This window comes from Triticum aestivum, chromosome 1A, assembly GCF_018294505.1.
Source record: "Triticum aestivum cultivar Chinese Spring chromosome 1A, IWGSC CS RefSeq v2.1, whole genome shotgun sequence".
NCBI lineage: Eukaryota > Viridiplantae > Streptophyta > Magnoliopsida > Poales > Poaceae > Triticum > Triticum aestivum.
The window spans coordinates 82691714-82707817 of record NC_057794.1 but is presented as its reverse complement, the minus strand read 5'-3'; positions in this window follow the sequence as shown (position 1 = coordinate 82707817).

Below are 16104 nucleotides of genomic sequence, written 5' to 3'. Positions count from 1 at the left end.
CGAGACGGAACCTTGGCGGATCCAATCTAGAGCTCTGGCAGAGCTGTTGTACCGGGGAAACTTCCCTTCCGTAGGGGGAAATCATCGCCATCGTCATCACCAACTCTCCTCTCATCAGGAGAGGGCAATCTCCATCAACATCTTCATCAGCACCATCTCATCTCAAAACCCTAGTTCATCTCTTGTATCTGATTCTTGTCTTCAAGTCCGGGATTGGTGCTAGTAGGTTGCTAGTAGTGTTAATTACTCCTTGTAGTTGATGATAGTTGGTTTAATTGTTGGAAGATCATATGTTCAGATCCTATATGCATATTAATACCCCTCTTATTATGAACATGTTTATGCTTTGTGAGTAGTTACGTTTGTTCCTGAGGACAAGGGAGAAGTCTTGCTATTAGTAGTCATGTGAATTTGGTATTCGTTCGATATTTTGATGAGATGTATGTTGTCTAGCCTCTAGTGGTGTTATGTGAACGTCGACTACATAACACTTCACCATTATTTGGGCCTAGAGGAAGGCATTGGGAAGTAATAAGTAGATGATGGGTTGCTAGAGTGACACAAGCTTAAACCCTAGTTTATGCGTTGTTTCGTAAGGGGCTGATTTGGATCCATATGTTTCATGTTATGGTTAGGTTTACCTTAATACTTTTGTTGTAGTTGCGGATGCTTGCAATAGAGGTTAATCATAAGTGGGATGCTTGTTCAAGTAAGAACAGCACCCAAGCACTGGTCCACCCACATGTCAAATTATCAAAGTACTGAACGCGAATCTTATGAACGTGATGAAAACTAGCTTGACGATATTCCCATGTGTCCTCGGGAGTGCTTTTCCTTATATAAGAGTTATTCAGGCTTGTCCTTTGCTACAAAAAGGATTGGGCCACCTTGCTGCACTTTATTTACACTTGTTACTTGTTGCTCGTTACAAATTATCTCATCACAAAACTATCTGTTACCACTTATTTCAATACTTGCAGAGAATACCTTGCTGAAAACCGTTTATCATTTCCTTCTGCTCCTTGTTGGGTTCGACACTCTTACTTATCGAAAGGACTATGATAGATCCCCTATACTTGTGGGTCATCAAGACTCTTTTCTGGCACCGTTGCTGGGGAATGAAGCGCCTTTGGTAGGTGGAATTTGGTAAGGAAAAAATTATATAGTGTGCTGAAATTTACTGTCACTTGTTACTATGGAAAGTAATCCTCTGAGGGGCTTGTTCGGGGTATCTTCACCCTGACCAGTAGAGCAAAGAGTTGCTCCTCAACCTACTGAACCTATTGAAAATGAATATGAAAATGAAATTCCTTATGAGTATCCTTCGACTATAATAGAAAAACTGCTAGCTAATCCTTTTACGGGAGATGGAACAAAGCATCCTGATGAACACCTAACATATGTGGATGAAGTTTGTGGATTATTTAAGCTTGCAGGTATTCCCGATGATGTTGCTAAGAAGAAGGTCTTCCCTTTATCTTTTAAGGGAGACGCATTGACATGGTATAGGCTATGTGATGATATGGGATCATGGAACTATAGAAGATTGAAATTGGAATTTCATCAAAAGTATTACCCTATGCATCTTGTTCATCGTGATCGCAATTATATATATATATATATATATATATATATATATATATATATTCCTCGCGAAGGAGAAAGCATCGCTCAAGCTTGGGGGAGGCTTAAATCAATGTTAATTCATGCCCCAATAATAAGCTTCCAAGAGAAACAATTATTCAAAAAAATTATGCACGGCTTTCTGATAACAATCGCACCATGCTTGATACTTCTTGTGCTGGCTCTTTTATGATGAAGACTATTGAATTCAGATGGGATTTATTGGATAGAATTAAATGCAACTCTGAAGATTGGGACCTCGACAATGGTAAGGAGTCAGGTATGACACCTAAGTTTGATTGTGTTAAATCTTTTATGGATACCAATATTTTCTGTAAGTTTAGCACTAAATATGGACTTGATTCTGAGATAGTAGCTTCCTTTTGTGAATCTTTTGCTACTTATGTTGATCTCCCTAAGGAGAAGTGGTTTAAATATCATCCTCCCATAGAAGTAAAAGTAGTTGCACGTATTAAAGTTGAAGAAAAGATTGACACTTATAATGATCCTATTGTTCCTACTTCTTATGTAGAGAAACCACCTTTCCCTGTTAGGATAAAGGATCATGCTAAAGCTTCAACTGTGGTTCGTAAAAGCAATATTAAAACATATACACCTCCTGAGAAAGTTAAAGTAGAACCTAATATTTCTGTTGTCGAAGATCTCTTGTCTGATAATATTGATGGGCATGTTATTCAGTTCTGCGGTGAAACTGCTAGAATTGCTAAAGCTTGTGCTAAAGATAAACATAAACCTATGGTAGGCGTGCATGTTATTTATGTTAAAATAGGAGATCATTGTTATCATGGCTTATGTGATATGGGTGCTAGTGCTAGTGCAATACCTATTGACTTATACAAAGAAATTATGCATGACATTGCACCTGTTGAGTTAGAAGAAATTGATGTTACTATTAAACTTGCTAATAGAGATACTATTTCACCAATGGAAATTGTTAGAGATGCTGAAGTCTTGTTGGGACCCCAATCCTAAGTCACACCGATCTAGCATGTAACACTTCATATCACTTTGCGGCCTCACGCACGGTACTCCCACGGGTGCCACCTTACCTGGCCCGGGACCGTTTGCGCCTTTTGGCTCACGTATATGATAGTGTCGCTAGCATCCATATGACAGAGAACCCGGGCCGACATGACTAGTCGTGAACCCAAAGTAGCACTAACTTACAGGGACAGGCATACATGAATCAACCTCGAGCATGTCGGTCAACAGCGTATGAATCCGGGCTGTAGCACTTGACTAACAGGACTCCGGGAACCCAGGCTGTAGCAGGCTAGGCAGGACTCCGGATGTCACCGCGTGACATTTCCCCAAAGGGACAGACACAGGAATGAAGTGAATCACATGTCGGCTAGTCAAGTGTTCCGGAGCAGTAGCGATGGGCTAGCAGGACTCCGGTGAACCGGGCTGTAGCGGACTACTATGGCTCATGGAAGCACAAGACTACATTTGCTCATAAGAGAGGCTACCAGAGGGAAACAACTAGGTTGTCGGATCCCACACATAGCAATACACGTTACACGTACGCGTAACATGCAAGTATGTGTTGTACAACATGGCATCACAACATAACTCAAACTCATATAGATAAAGGCCCAGAAGAGCCACATAGCATTCAATACAAACAGGGGTCTCATGACCCATCATTCAGAGCATACAAGCAACGGAAGCATTACATGTCTGAGTACAACAACTACAAAAGGAAAAGACTAAGAAGCCTGACTAAACACGACCCTCCCAAGGGTACAAGATCGTAGCTGGGATACAAGCTACTCGTCGAAGTCACTAGTGTAACCAACTGCAAAACCTAAATAAGCAAACATGAGTACAAAGATACTCAGCAAGTCTTATATCAGAACTATCTACATATGCAACATTATCAACAAGGGGGGTGGAGGTAATAGCAGCAAGCTAGCTTTGACTCAGTGGCTAACTTATACTACGAGTATCAGAAACTTCTTTGAGGTGAGAGGATGCACACGAGTCCACATATTCACCATATCAATACTCCACTATGGATCCGTTCCCGTCTCCCTACGAGAAGGCCATCCATAGCACTCACGCTTATCTTGCGGATTTTAGAGTATCCACTTCAAGTTGTCTATGTACTACATAAGTCCTCCAAGTTTCCATATCCGAGGAAACCGGCTATTCGAATAGATAATATTGACCCTGCAGGGGTGCACTTCTTCACACACGCTCTCGCCACTTATAGCCCTGTACACGTCATGTACCTCGGAAACCTTCAAGCGGAAGCCGGGCGAGGGTGTCGGCATGACCTGACTAACCACACAAGTCTCTCGTCCAGGTTTATCGTCTATTCGGGTTCCATCCGCAAGGAGATCCGGCCGGGGTGTTGCTCACGGCCCCAAACGATGTGTGCAGGGTTACCAAGCCCACCATCTGGGTGCCACTTGGTACACCATGCCACGGTGCCTAGTCTGTCCCAAGCCCGTCCCGTCGGACACCACCTGGTAGACAAATAGCACTACCTACAAACGCCAGAAACTAGTTGCAACTCCTAGACAGAGATCAAGTGGATTAATAAGCCGAGAGGGGCCGGATAACCGAAACCCAATGTGTGGTAGTAACTGGACTTGGATAACATACATAGAACTCAGTGCTTAGGGACGGTTCCAATGAGACAACCCACCATGTACTCCTACATGGCCTCTCATCGCTACCTTTACCAAAACGTGTTCACACACTTAGCCTTTATCGGTAGGACATGTTCACCACTCCGATTCATTCCCGATGAATCAGACCTGACACAACTCTAGCATAGCTGGCATAAAGAAAACAAGCATGGATGAGCAGGCACATCAAGGCTCAAGCAACTCCTACTCATGCTAGTGGGTTTCAACTATTTACTGTGGCAATGACAGGTCATGCAGAGGAATGGGTTCAGCTACCGCAGCAGAAAGTAGCAGTTTGAATCGTTGTTGTCCTAATGAAGTAAAAGGAGCAGGAGCGAGAGAGTGGGATTTATCGAGATGCTCAAGGGGGTTTGCTTGCCTGATAGAACGACGAAGGGGTACGGCTCCTTTGACAGGTACTCGGGAACACCTTCCGGAGTGGAACCTATCAAGAAGAAATGGTGCCGGCGATCAACACACAAACAAATGCAACAAAATGATGCATGAACATGACATGTGCAAATGCTAGTGTTTGGGCTAATGCAAGATGCTACCAAGTTGGTTGAATCCCATTTGAATCAAAGATTCAAATGTAATGCAAAATGAAGCATTTAAAATGCCCATATTATGTTTTCACTTATACAGCATGTATAAGTTGGTTTTTCATGCATGGAACTGGCATAAATGGATTCCTTGCATTTTTCTGATAATTTTTCATATATAAATTATTTCATTCTGAGCTACGGTTGAATTATTATGAATTTCTGATTTTAAGCAATATTCTAGAATTTCCTGAGTTAAAATAATTCCAGAAATCAATTATTGCATCAGCTTGAGGTCAGCACTGCGTCAGCAGTCAACCTGGGTCAAACCTGACGTGTGGGGGCCACACGTAAGTGACAGAGTGGTTAAGCCCGGGTCAAACCCGCACTGACCAGGGTTTGACTTGGCCTGGGGCCCACTGTCAGCGGCTGCTGGGGTAGATTAGGCTGTGGGATTAGTGCTAATGACAGCCACGTGGGCCTCACCAGAGTTCGGCCGGTGACAACCTCGAGCCACGGCGGAGCCCGCTCGGAACTCGCCAGAGGCCATGGGTCGACGCGTCAGGGGCACCAGAAGGAAGCCCGTGCTCGTGCGCATCCAGGGAGACCAATGGGAGGGCGCCGGATGGCCGGAGTTTGCCGGAAGCGAGCTCCTGGCAGCGGCCGGAGCTTGGACAGGATCGGCTACTCGCTATGGTACATGGGAAGGTGAGCTAGCAGGTGCGTTCGTCTCCTGGGAGCAGCACGAGCATGATGACGTGCTCAGGGGCAAGCTACGGTGTCTGTAGCCACGACGGCGATGAGGCAGGGCGGCGGCGAGCTTCGGCTGCGGTGGCCAGGGGGGCTAGAGGAGGGATTCGACGGCGGGGAGAGAGGGGTTGGGAGCAGGAGCTCACAGGGAGGCGGCGGAGTAGGTCAGTGGGCTCGGGGACGTCCTTGACGGCGCGAATCGACGGTGAGGGGCTCGGGTGCCCGAGGTTGAAGAAGACTGCGAAGACGATGAAGCAGGGCCTCCTGCGAGGCGTGAGTCGGCGGAGGGGACGTGGGCGGTGTTGCGGTTCTTCCGGACGTGTCAGCGAGGCGAGTGGTGGACGGTGGCCACGGTGGCAGCGAGCGGTGGCGACGCGCGCTCGGGTGTGCTGCGGGGAGAGGACAGAGGAGGGGGAGGAGCGAGAGGGAGTGAGAGGGGGGGTGCGGAGACTGTGTGGCGTCGTCCTGGGCGTCGAGGCAGCGGCGGGAAGCAGGAGGTGGCCGGGCGTGCGCCGGCGTGCGTCGGCCACGCGCTCGGTGTCCTCCTGGCGGGAGGTAAGTGGTGACTGGCAGAGGCGAGTGGGTTGGGCCTCTGCTGGGCCGGCTGGGGGTGCCAGGTAAGCCAGGCCTCAGGTAAGTGTTTTCTATTTTTTGTTTTCTTTTTCTATTTCTGACATTTGTTTTGACTTAAAATAAATACTAGCACAAAAGTAAAAATATTGAGGTTGCTTGTGACCACTAGTTATAATATACCAGAGGCCCTCACCAAATTCCAACATTTTTGGAGCCTCTAAAATATTTATATTATTTTAAACAGCTCCAATTCAAATACATATGGGTTCATTCAAAAATCAAAAATGTTTAGCAAAAATGTGCATCACCTCTGGTTGTTGCTTGCAACATTTTCCAAAGACCATGAACATTCTTGAAGAGCATTTTGGGTTTATTGAAATTCCATTTTAAAATTGAACCTATTTGAATTTGCTTTGGTGCTAGGGTTTGAAACATCCTCATTTCAATTTATTTGAAATTTAAACATGATGCACAAAGCAAGCCTAGGATCATACCAGAACTAGGGATGTGACAACTCGCCCCCACTCGGAAAAATATCGTCCCGAGATTCAGGAGTTGGCGGAAAGAAAGCGGGGTACTCAAGTCGGAGACAATCTTCTTGCTCCCAAGTAGCTTCTCTCTCGGAATGATGAGACCATTGAACCTTGAGAAACTTGATGTTATGACGTCGAGTGACACGCTCTGCTTGATCCAGAATGCGAACGGGGTACTCTCGATAAGTGAGGTTATCTTGGAGATCAAGCGTTTCGTGGTCCACTCCGCGGATGGGATCCGAGAAGCAACGCCTGAGTTGAGAGACGTGGAAGACATCATGAACTCGAGAAAGATGTGGGGGTAGTTCCAACTGGTAGGCAACCTCTCCTTGTTTAGCGAGAATGCGAAAAGGACCAATGTAACGAGGAGCCAACTTGCCCTTGATACCGAAACGATGGGTACCCTTCAAAGGAGTAACCCGAAGGTAAGCCTTGTCGCCAACTTCATAAGCCACTTCCTTATGACGACGGTCATACTGGCTCTTTTGACGAGATTGGGCTGTTTTCAAATTCTCACGAATGATGCGAACTTGCTCTTCTGCCTCCTGGATCATATCCGGTCCAAAGAATTGTCTTTCACCGGTTTCTGACCAGTTCAAAGGTGTTCGACATCTTCGTCCATACAGAATCTCGAAGGGTGCTTTCTTAAGACTGGATTGGTAGCTATTGTTATAAGCAAACTCGGCAAAGGGAAGACATTTCTCCCAATCCATACCGAATGAGATAACGCAAGCTCTAAGCATGTCTTCGAGAATTTGGTTGACCCTTTCCACCTGACCACTTGACTGAGGGTGGAAAGCGGTACTGAAAGAAAGATGGGTTCCCATGGCAGTTTGGAAACTTTCCCAGAAATGAGAGGTGAAAAGACTGCCACGGTCTGAATTGATCTCTAGTGGAACACCATGGAGTGACACTATTCGGGAGATATATAAGTCAGCGAGCTGACTAGCAGTGATACTCTCTCGAACAGGTAGGAAGTGAGCCACTTTGGAAAGACGGTCAATGACTACGAAGATAGCATTATTTCCTTTCTTGGTCCTGGGAAAGCCGGTGATGAAGTCCATACCAACTTTGTCCCATTTCCACTCGGGAATAGCTAAAGGTTGAAGGGTGCCAGCAGGTCTCTGATGCTCTGCCTTAACGCGACGACAAACGTCACAGTTGGCAATATACTGAGCGATTTCTCTCTTCATCCTAGTCCACCAGAACCTCTGGCGTAGGTCCTGATACATCTTTGTACTACCGGGATGAATCATGAGAGGGGATTCATGGGCCTCCTTAAGGATCAGTTGCTGCATCTGTTGACATTTGGGAACCACCAAACGGTTTCCAAAGTAAACAACACCTCGCTCATCCATAGAGAAACAGCCAGCAACTCCCTTGGAAATATTCTTCTTGATCCGGGAGATTCCCGTATCATGCTTCTGAGCCTCTATGATCTGATCCGTAAGGGTAGGTTTCGCCACCAAGGTAGAAAGGGAACCATGAGGAGCTATGTGAAGGTTAAGCTTACAGAATTCCTCATGGAGGGGTGGTTGACATTGTTGCAACATGAGGTTGTTGCAATAGGATTTACGACTTAAAGCATCAGCCATGACATTGGCTTTGCCTGGGGTGTAGGTGATTCCTAAGTCGTAATCCGAGATCAACTCCAACCAACGTCTCTGTCTGAGATTCAGATCCGGTTGGGTGAAGATATACTTGAGACTCTGATGGTCAGCGTAGATTTCGCAACGGTTACCAAGAAGGTAATGTCGCCAAGTCTTAAGTGCATAGACTATGGCTGCAAGCTCCAGATCATGTGTAGGATAATTTTCCTCATGTGGATGCAACTGTCGAGATGCATAGGCAATCACATGATGATCCTGCATAAGAATGCAACCTAGTCCTTGACGCGAAGCGTCGCAATAGATAACAAAGTCTTTAGTGAAATCCGGTGGCACGAGTATGGGCGCAGAAGTCAGGCGTCTTTTCAGTTCCTGAAAACTGTGCTCACACTGTGGGGTCCACTCAAACCTTTTATCTTTCTTGAGAAGCTCCGTGAGGGGTTTGGCCACTTTGGAGAAGTTTTCAACGAAGCGGCGACAATAACTGGCTAGACCAAGGAAACTCCTAACTTGTTTGACCGTTTCGGGTGGAGTCCAATCGAGAACGGCTTTGACTCTCTCGGGATTGACAGCAATGCCCTTACCAGAGATCACGTGGCCCAGATAGGTCACTTCTGGCAACCAAAATTCACACTTGGAGAACTTGGCATAAAGGCGGTGCTCTCTGAGTTTTTCTAACACGAGTCTAAGATGTTCGGCATGCTCTTCCTCGTTCTTCGAGTAAATAAGAATATCATCGAGATAAACCACGACGAACTTATCTAAGTACTCCATAAAGATCGAGTTCATCAAGCGGGAGAAAGTAGCTGGAGCATTGGTTAGGCTGAAAGACATCACGGTGTACTCGTATTGACCATAACGAGTGACAAAGGCCGTTTTGGGGATGTCCCCATTTCTGATCTTGATTTGGTGGTAGCCTAACCTCAAATCCATCTTGGAAAAGACTGAGGATCCAGCGAGCTGATCATACAGGTCGTTGATCCTGGGGAGCGGATACTTGTTCTTTATCGTGACCAAATTAACGAGACGATAATCTACAACCATCCGATCCATACCATCCTTCTTCTTGACGAAGAGGACAGGACAAGCCCAAGGAGAAGAACTGGGACGGATGAAACCCTTTTGCAAGGACTCATCAAGCTGTTTCTTAAGCTCGGCTAACTCCAAAGGTGCCATCTTGTATGGTCTCCTAGAGATTGGAACAGTTCCTGGGATAAGTTCTATGACAAACTCTACATCTCTGTCAGGTGGGACACCTGGTAGTTCTTCTGGAAAGACATCCGGGAAGTCACGGACTACCGGAATATCTTCAAGGTCTAGAAGAGGACTGGCATTAAGAGAATAGAGTTGACGCCTTGCAACTCTAGTGGAGACAGTGACTATTTTGCCAGATGGATGTGTAAGTTGAACAGATCTAGTGTAACAATCGATCTTGGCATGATGAGCTGTCATCCAGTCCATACCCAAGATGATGTTAATATCTGAAGACTTGAGAGATATCAAAGAAGCAAGGAATACCAGTCTGTCAATAAGGATTTCATTACCATGGCTTACCTTGGAGGTTTGCCATTTGGAACCAGGAGTCTGGATTATTAGTGGAGTCGGCATATCACAAAATGACATGTCGTGCAACCGAGTGTAACCTTCAGATATGAAGGAGTGGGATGCTCCAATATCGAACAGAACTGAAGCTGGGTGACAATTGACAAGAAGCATACCCAGTACGACGTCGGGATCATCTTGAGCTTCTGTAGCTGAGACATGGTGCACACATGCTCGTTCAATGGAGGCTGGCTTGGTACTGATCATCTTGCCTGATGGCTTTTCACGGCCAACAGACCTCTCAGACTGGGGTGGAGCATAACTGGACTGAGGGCAGTCACGTGCATAGTGTCTTGGTTCTCCGCAGGTGAAGCAAGTTCCTGAGGTAGGACGTGGACCTACATTGGCAAGTGGTCCACTAATAGGCCTGGGTGGAGCACGTTGCTGAGTTGGGTGAGGCGCCACATCGGATGGCCTCGGTGCATATCCAGGTGGAAGAGCCGAGTTCGGAATCCAAATCCGTCGCTTCTGAGAGCCAGAGCGGGAGGAAGAACCCAGATCACGGTTGTGCTTACGAGACTCCTCGTAAGTGAGCTGAGCTGTCTCTACATTAATGGCCTTGTTCACAAGAGCCTGGAAAGTATCACAATGATGCAGGTGGAGATCACGACGCAACTTAGGGTTGAGACCCTTCTGGAACCTAACCTGCTTCTTAGCGTCTGTGGACACTTCTTCTGTAGCATAGCGGGCGGGGCTTCCAAACTCTCTACTATAAGCATCAACATGCAGCTTACCCTGGGTAAAACTACAGAACTCTTCCCTCTTGCGGTCAATGAGAACCTGAGGAATGTGGTGCTCACGAAAAGCCTCGGTGAAATCCTTCCACGTAGGAATCTGACCAGCTGGAAGCATAGCCTCATAGCTCTGCCACCAAATACTAGCAGGACCTTCCAGGTGATAGGTAGCATAGGTGACCTTGTCACCTTCAGCCACGTTCGCAGAAAGCAACTTGTGAGTGATGCTCCGGAGCCAGTCATCCGCATCGAGTGGCTCAATGCAATGATGGAAGGTGGGTGGTTTCAGACCAATGAAGTCGGTGATGGAAACCAACTTCTTACACTGATGTGCGGTGTTTTGCTCAATCTGTGCCAGCAAGAGGTTAGTCTCACGCTTGTTCCTCTCGGATGCTAACAAGAACTCTGCCATCAAAGGCTGGTCAGGAGGATCCTCATCCCTACCATCTCCGTGGTTCTTGCTATGAGCAACTGAACCTCGGTTAGCAGGCGACATCCTGGCACAGAAACCAAGGAAACAAGGATGGAATTAGCATCGACATAAGGATGCAGAATGTAATGCAAAAGCATTGGAAACTCTTGAAATCCTGGGACAATTTCGGCAGCATAACGGCTGTGAATGATCAAAATGATGTTTGAGACAATCATCAAAGGAATAGCATAATCAATCAGCATCATAATATCAAGGTTCTGGGTCAAACTGAGGACACACGGAAGTAGTAGAACTATACGGAGACACAACCCAACAGTCCTAAGACTTTACGGTTTAGTAACACATCATCTTGAGAGATAGAGGAGAAGCCTAGGCCTTAACCCTCATAGAAAAGAAGAGGCTGACTCAGAAAGAATGACATGAGGTAAATGGGTAAAAAGAGCCTTATGTTCCCTTCCACAATCAATTCCCTTATATAACTAAAGCATTTCTAGACTCAACTTCGACCAGTTTGGCTTGATAATCCTACGGTCAGTCAGGCTCTGATACCAATGCTGTCGGGACCCCGATCCTAAGTCACACCGATCTAGCATGTAACACTTCTTATCACTTTGCGGCCTCACGCATGGTACTCCCATGGGTGCCACCTTACTTGGCCCGGGACCGTTTGCGCCTTTTGCCACCGATCTAGCATCCATATGACAGAGAACCCGGGCCGACATGACTAGTCGTGAACCCAAAGTAGCAATAACTTACAGGGACAGGCATACATGAATCAACCTCGAGCATGTCGGTCAACAGCGTATGAATCCGGGCTATAGCACTGGGCTAACAGGACTCCGGGAACCCGGGCTGTAGCAGGCTAGGCAGGACTCCGGATGTCACCGCATGACATTTCCCCGAAGGGACAGACACAGGAATGAAGTGAATCACATGCCGGCCAGTCAAGTGTTCCGGAGCAGTAGTGATGGGCTAGCAGGACTTCGGTGAACCGGGCTGTAGCGAACTACTATGGCTCATGGAAGCACAAGACTACATTTCCCCATAAGAGAGGCTACCAGAGGGAAACAACTAGGTTGTCGGATCCCACACATAGCAATACACGTTACACATACGCATAACATGCAAGTATGTGTTGTACAACATGGCATCACAACATAACTCAAACTCATATAGATAAAGGCCCAGAAGAGCCACATAGCATTCAATACAAACAGGGGTCTCATGACCCATCATTCAGAGCATACAAGCAACGGAAGCATTACATGTCTGAGTACAGACAACTACAAAAGGAAAAGACTAGGAAGCCTGACTAAACACAACCCTCCCAAGGGTACAAGATCGTAGCTGGGATACAAGCTACTCGTCGAAGTCACTAGTGTAACCAACTGCAAAACATAAATAAGCAAACGTGAGTACAAAGGTACTCAGCAAGTCTTACATCAGAACTATCTACATATGCAACATTATCAACAAGGGGGTGGTGGAGTTTAACAGCAGCAAGCCAGCTTTGACTCAGTGGCTAACCTATACTACGAGTATCAGAAACTTCTTTGAGGTGAGAGGACGCACACGAGTCCACATATTCACCATATCAATACTCCACTATGGATCCGTTCCCGTCTCCCTACGAGAAGGCCATCCATAGCACTCACGCTTATCTTGCGGATTTTAGAGTATCCACTTCAAGTTGTCTATGTACTACATAAGTCCTCCAAGTTTCCATATCCGAGGAAAACGGCTATTCGAATAGATAATGTTAACCCTGCAGGGGTGTACTTCTTCACACACGCTCTCGCCACTTATAGCCCTGTACACGTCATGTACCTCGGCAACCTTCAAGCGGAAGCCGGGCGAGGGTGTCGGCCATGACCTGACTAACCACACAAGTCTCTCATCCAGGTTTATCGCCTATTCGGGTTCCATCCGCAAGGAGATCCGGCCGGGTGTCTCCATACGGCCCCAAACGATGTGTGCAGGGTTCCCAAGCCCACCATCCGGGTGCCACTTGGTACACCGTGCCATGGTGCCTAGTCTGTCCCAAGCCCGTCCCGTCGGACACCACCTGGTAGAAAAATAGCACTACCTACAAACGCCAGAAACTAGTTGCAACTCCTGGACAGAGATCAAGTGGATTAATAAGCCGAGAGGGGCCGGATAACTGGAACCCAATGTGTGGTAGTAACTGGACTTGGATAACATACATAGAACTCAGTGCTTAGGGACGGTTCCAATGAGACAACCCACCATGTACTCCTACATGGCCTCTCATCGCTACCTTTACCTAAACGTGTTCACACACTTAGCCTTTATCGGTAGGACATGTTCACTACTCCGATTCATTCCCGATGAATCAGACCTGACACAACTCTAAGCATAGCTGGCATAAAGAAAACAAGCATGGATGAGTAGGCACATCAAGGCTCAAGCAACTCCTACTCATGCTAGTGGGTTTCAACTATTTACTGTGGCAATGACAGGTCATGCAGAGGAATGGGTTTAGCTACCGCAGCAGAAAGTAGCAGTTTGAATCGTTGTTGTCCTAATGCAGTAAAAGGAGCAGGAGCGAGAGAGTGGGATTTATCACGATGCTCAAGGGGGTTTGCTTGCCTGATAGAACGACGAAGGGGTACGGCTCCTCTAACAGGTACTCGGGAACACCTTCCGGAGTGGAACCTATCGAGAAGAAACGGTGACGGCGATCAACACACAAACAAATGCAACAAAATGATGCATGAACATGACATGTGCAAATGCTAGTGTTTGGGCTAATGCAAGATGCTACCAAGTTGGTTGAATCCCATTTGAATCAAAGATTCAAATGCAATGCAAAATGAAGCATTTAAAATGCCCATATTATGTTTTCACTTATACAGCATGTATAAGTTGGCTTTTCATGCATGGAACTGGCATAAATGGATTCCTTGCATTTTTTTGATAATTTTTCATATATAAATTATTTCATTCTGAGCTACGGTTGAATTATAATGAATTTTTGAAGTTTAAGCATTATTGTGGAATTTCCTGAGTTAAAATAATTCCAGAAATCAATTATTGCATCAGCTTGAGGTCAGCACTGCATCAGCAGTCAACCTGGGTCAAACCTGACATGTGGGGGCCACACGTAAGTGACACAGTGGTTAAGCCCAGGTCAAACCCGCACTGACCAGGGTTTGACTTGGCCTGGGGCCCACTGTCAGCGGCTGGTGGGCTGGATTAGGCTGTGGGATTAGCGCTAATGACAGCCACGTCGGCCTCAGCGTAGTTCGGCCGGCGACAACCTCGAGCCACGACGGAGCCCGCTCGGAACTCGCCAGAGGTCACTGGTCGACACGTCAGGGGCACCAGAAGGAAGCCCGTGCCCGTGCGCATCCGGGGAGACCAACGGGAGGGCGCCGGATGGCCGGAGTTCGCCGGAAGCGAGCTCCTGGCGGTGGCCAGAGCTTGGACAGGATCGGCTACTCGCTATGGTACATGGGAAGTTGAGCTAGCAGGTGCGTTCATCTCCTGGGAGTAGCACGAGCACGATGACGTGCTCAGGGGCAAGCTACAGCATCTGTAGCCACGACGGCGACGAGGCACGGCGGCGGCGAGCTTCGGCTGCGGTGGCTAGGGGGGCTAGAGGAGGGATTCGACGGCGGGGAGAGAGGGGTTGGGAGCAGGAGCTCACAGGGAGGCAGCGGAGTAGGTCAGTGGGCTCAGGAACGTCCTTGACGGCGCGAATCGACGGCGAGGGGCTCGGGTGCCCGAGGTGAAGAAGACCGCGAAGATGATGAAGCAGGGCCTCCTGCGACGCGTGAGTCGGCGGAGGGGACGTGGGCGGTGTTGCGGTTCTTCCGGACGCGTCAGCGAGGTGAGTGGTGGACGGTGGCCACGGTGGCAGCGAGCGGCGGCGACGAGCACGCTCGGGTGTGCTGCGGGGAGAGGACAGAGGAGGGGGAGGAGCGAGAGGGAGTGAGAGGGGGGTTGCGGAGACTGCGTGGCGTCGTCCTGGGCGTCGAGGCATCGGCGGGAAGCAGGAGGTGGCCGGGCATGCGCCGGCATGCGTCGCCCACGCGCTCGGCGTCCTCCTAGCGGGAGGTAAGTGGTGACTGGCAGAGGCCAGTGGGCTGGGCCTCTGCTAGGCCTGCTGGGGGTGCCAGGTAAGCCAAGCCTCAGGTAAGTGTTTTCTATTTTTTTTGTTTTCTTTTTCTATTTCTGACATTTGTTTTGACTTAAAATAAATACTAGCACAAAAGTAAAAATATCGAGGTTCCTTGTGACCACTAGTAATAATATACCAGAGGCCCTCACCAAATTCCAACATTTTTGGAGCCTCTAAAATATTTATATTATTTTAAACAGCTCCAATTCAAATACATATGGGTTCATTCAAAAATCCAAAATGTTTAGCAAAAATGTGCATCACCTCTGGTTGTTGCTTGCAACATTTTCCAAAGACCATGAACATTTTTGAAGAGCATTTTGGGTTTATTGAAATTCCATTTTAAAATTGAACCTATTTGAATTTGCTTTGGTGCTAGGGTTTGAAACATCCCCATTTCAATTTCATTTGAAATTTAAACATGATGCACAAAGCAAGCCTAGGATCATACCAGAACTAGGGATGTGACAAGTCTTGTGTGGGAAAACTAAATATCCTGCTGATTTTCTTGTTCTTGGTTCCCCACAAGATAGCTTTTGTCCCATTATATTTGGTAGACCCTTCTTGAATACAGTTAATGCTAGGATAGACTGCGAAAAGAATGTTGTTACTATTGGCTTGGATGATATGACTCATGAGTTTAATTTCTCTAAATTTAGTAAACAACACTGTGAAGAAGAATTGCCTAGTAAGGATGAAATTATTGGTCTTGCTTCTATTGCCGTACCTCCTAGTGATCCTTTAGAACAATATTTCCTAGACCATGAGAATGATATGTTTATGAATGAAAGAAGGGAAATAGATGAAGTATTCTTTAAACAGGAACCTATACTGAAACACAATTTACCTGTTGAAATCCTAGGGGATCCTCCTCCACCTAAGGGTGATCCTGTGTTTGAGCTTAAA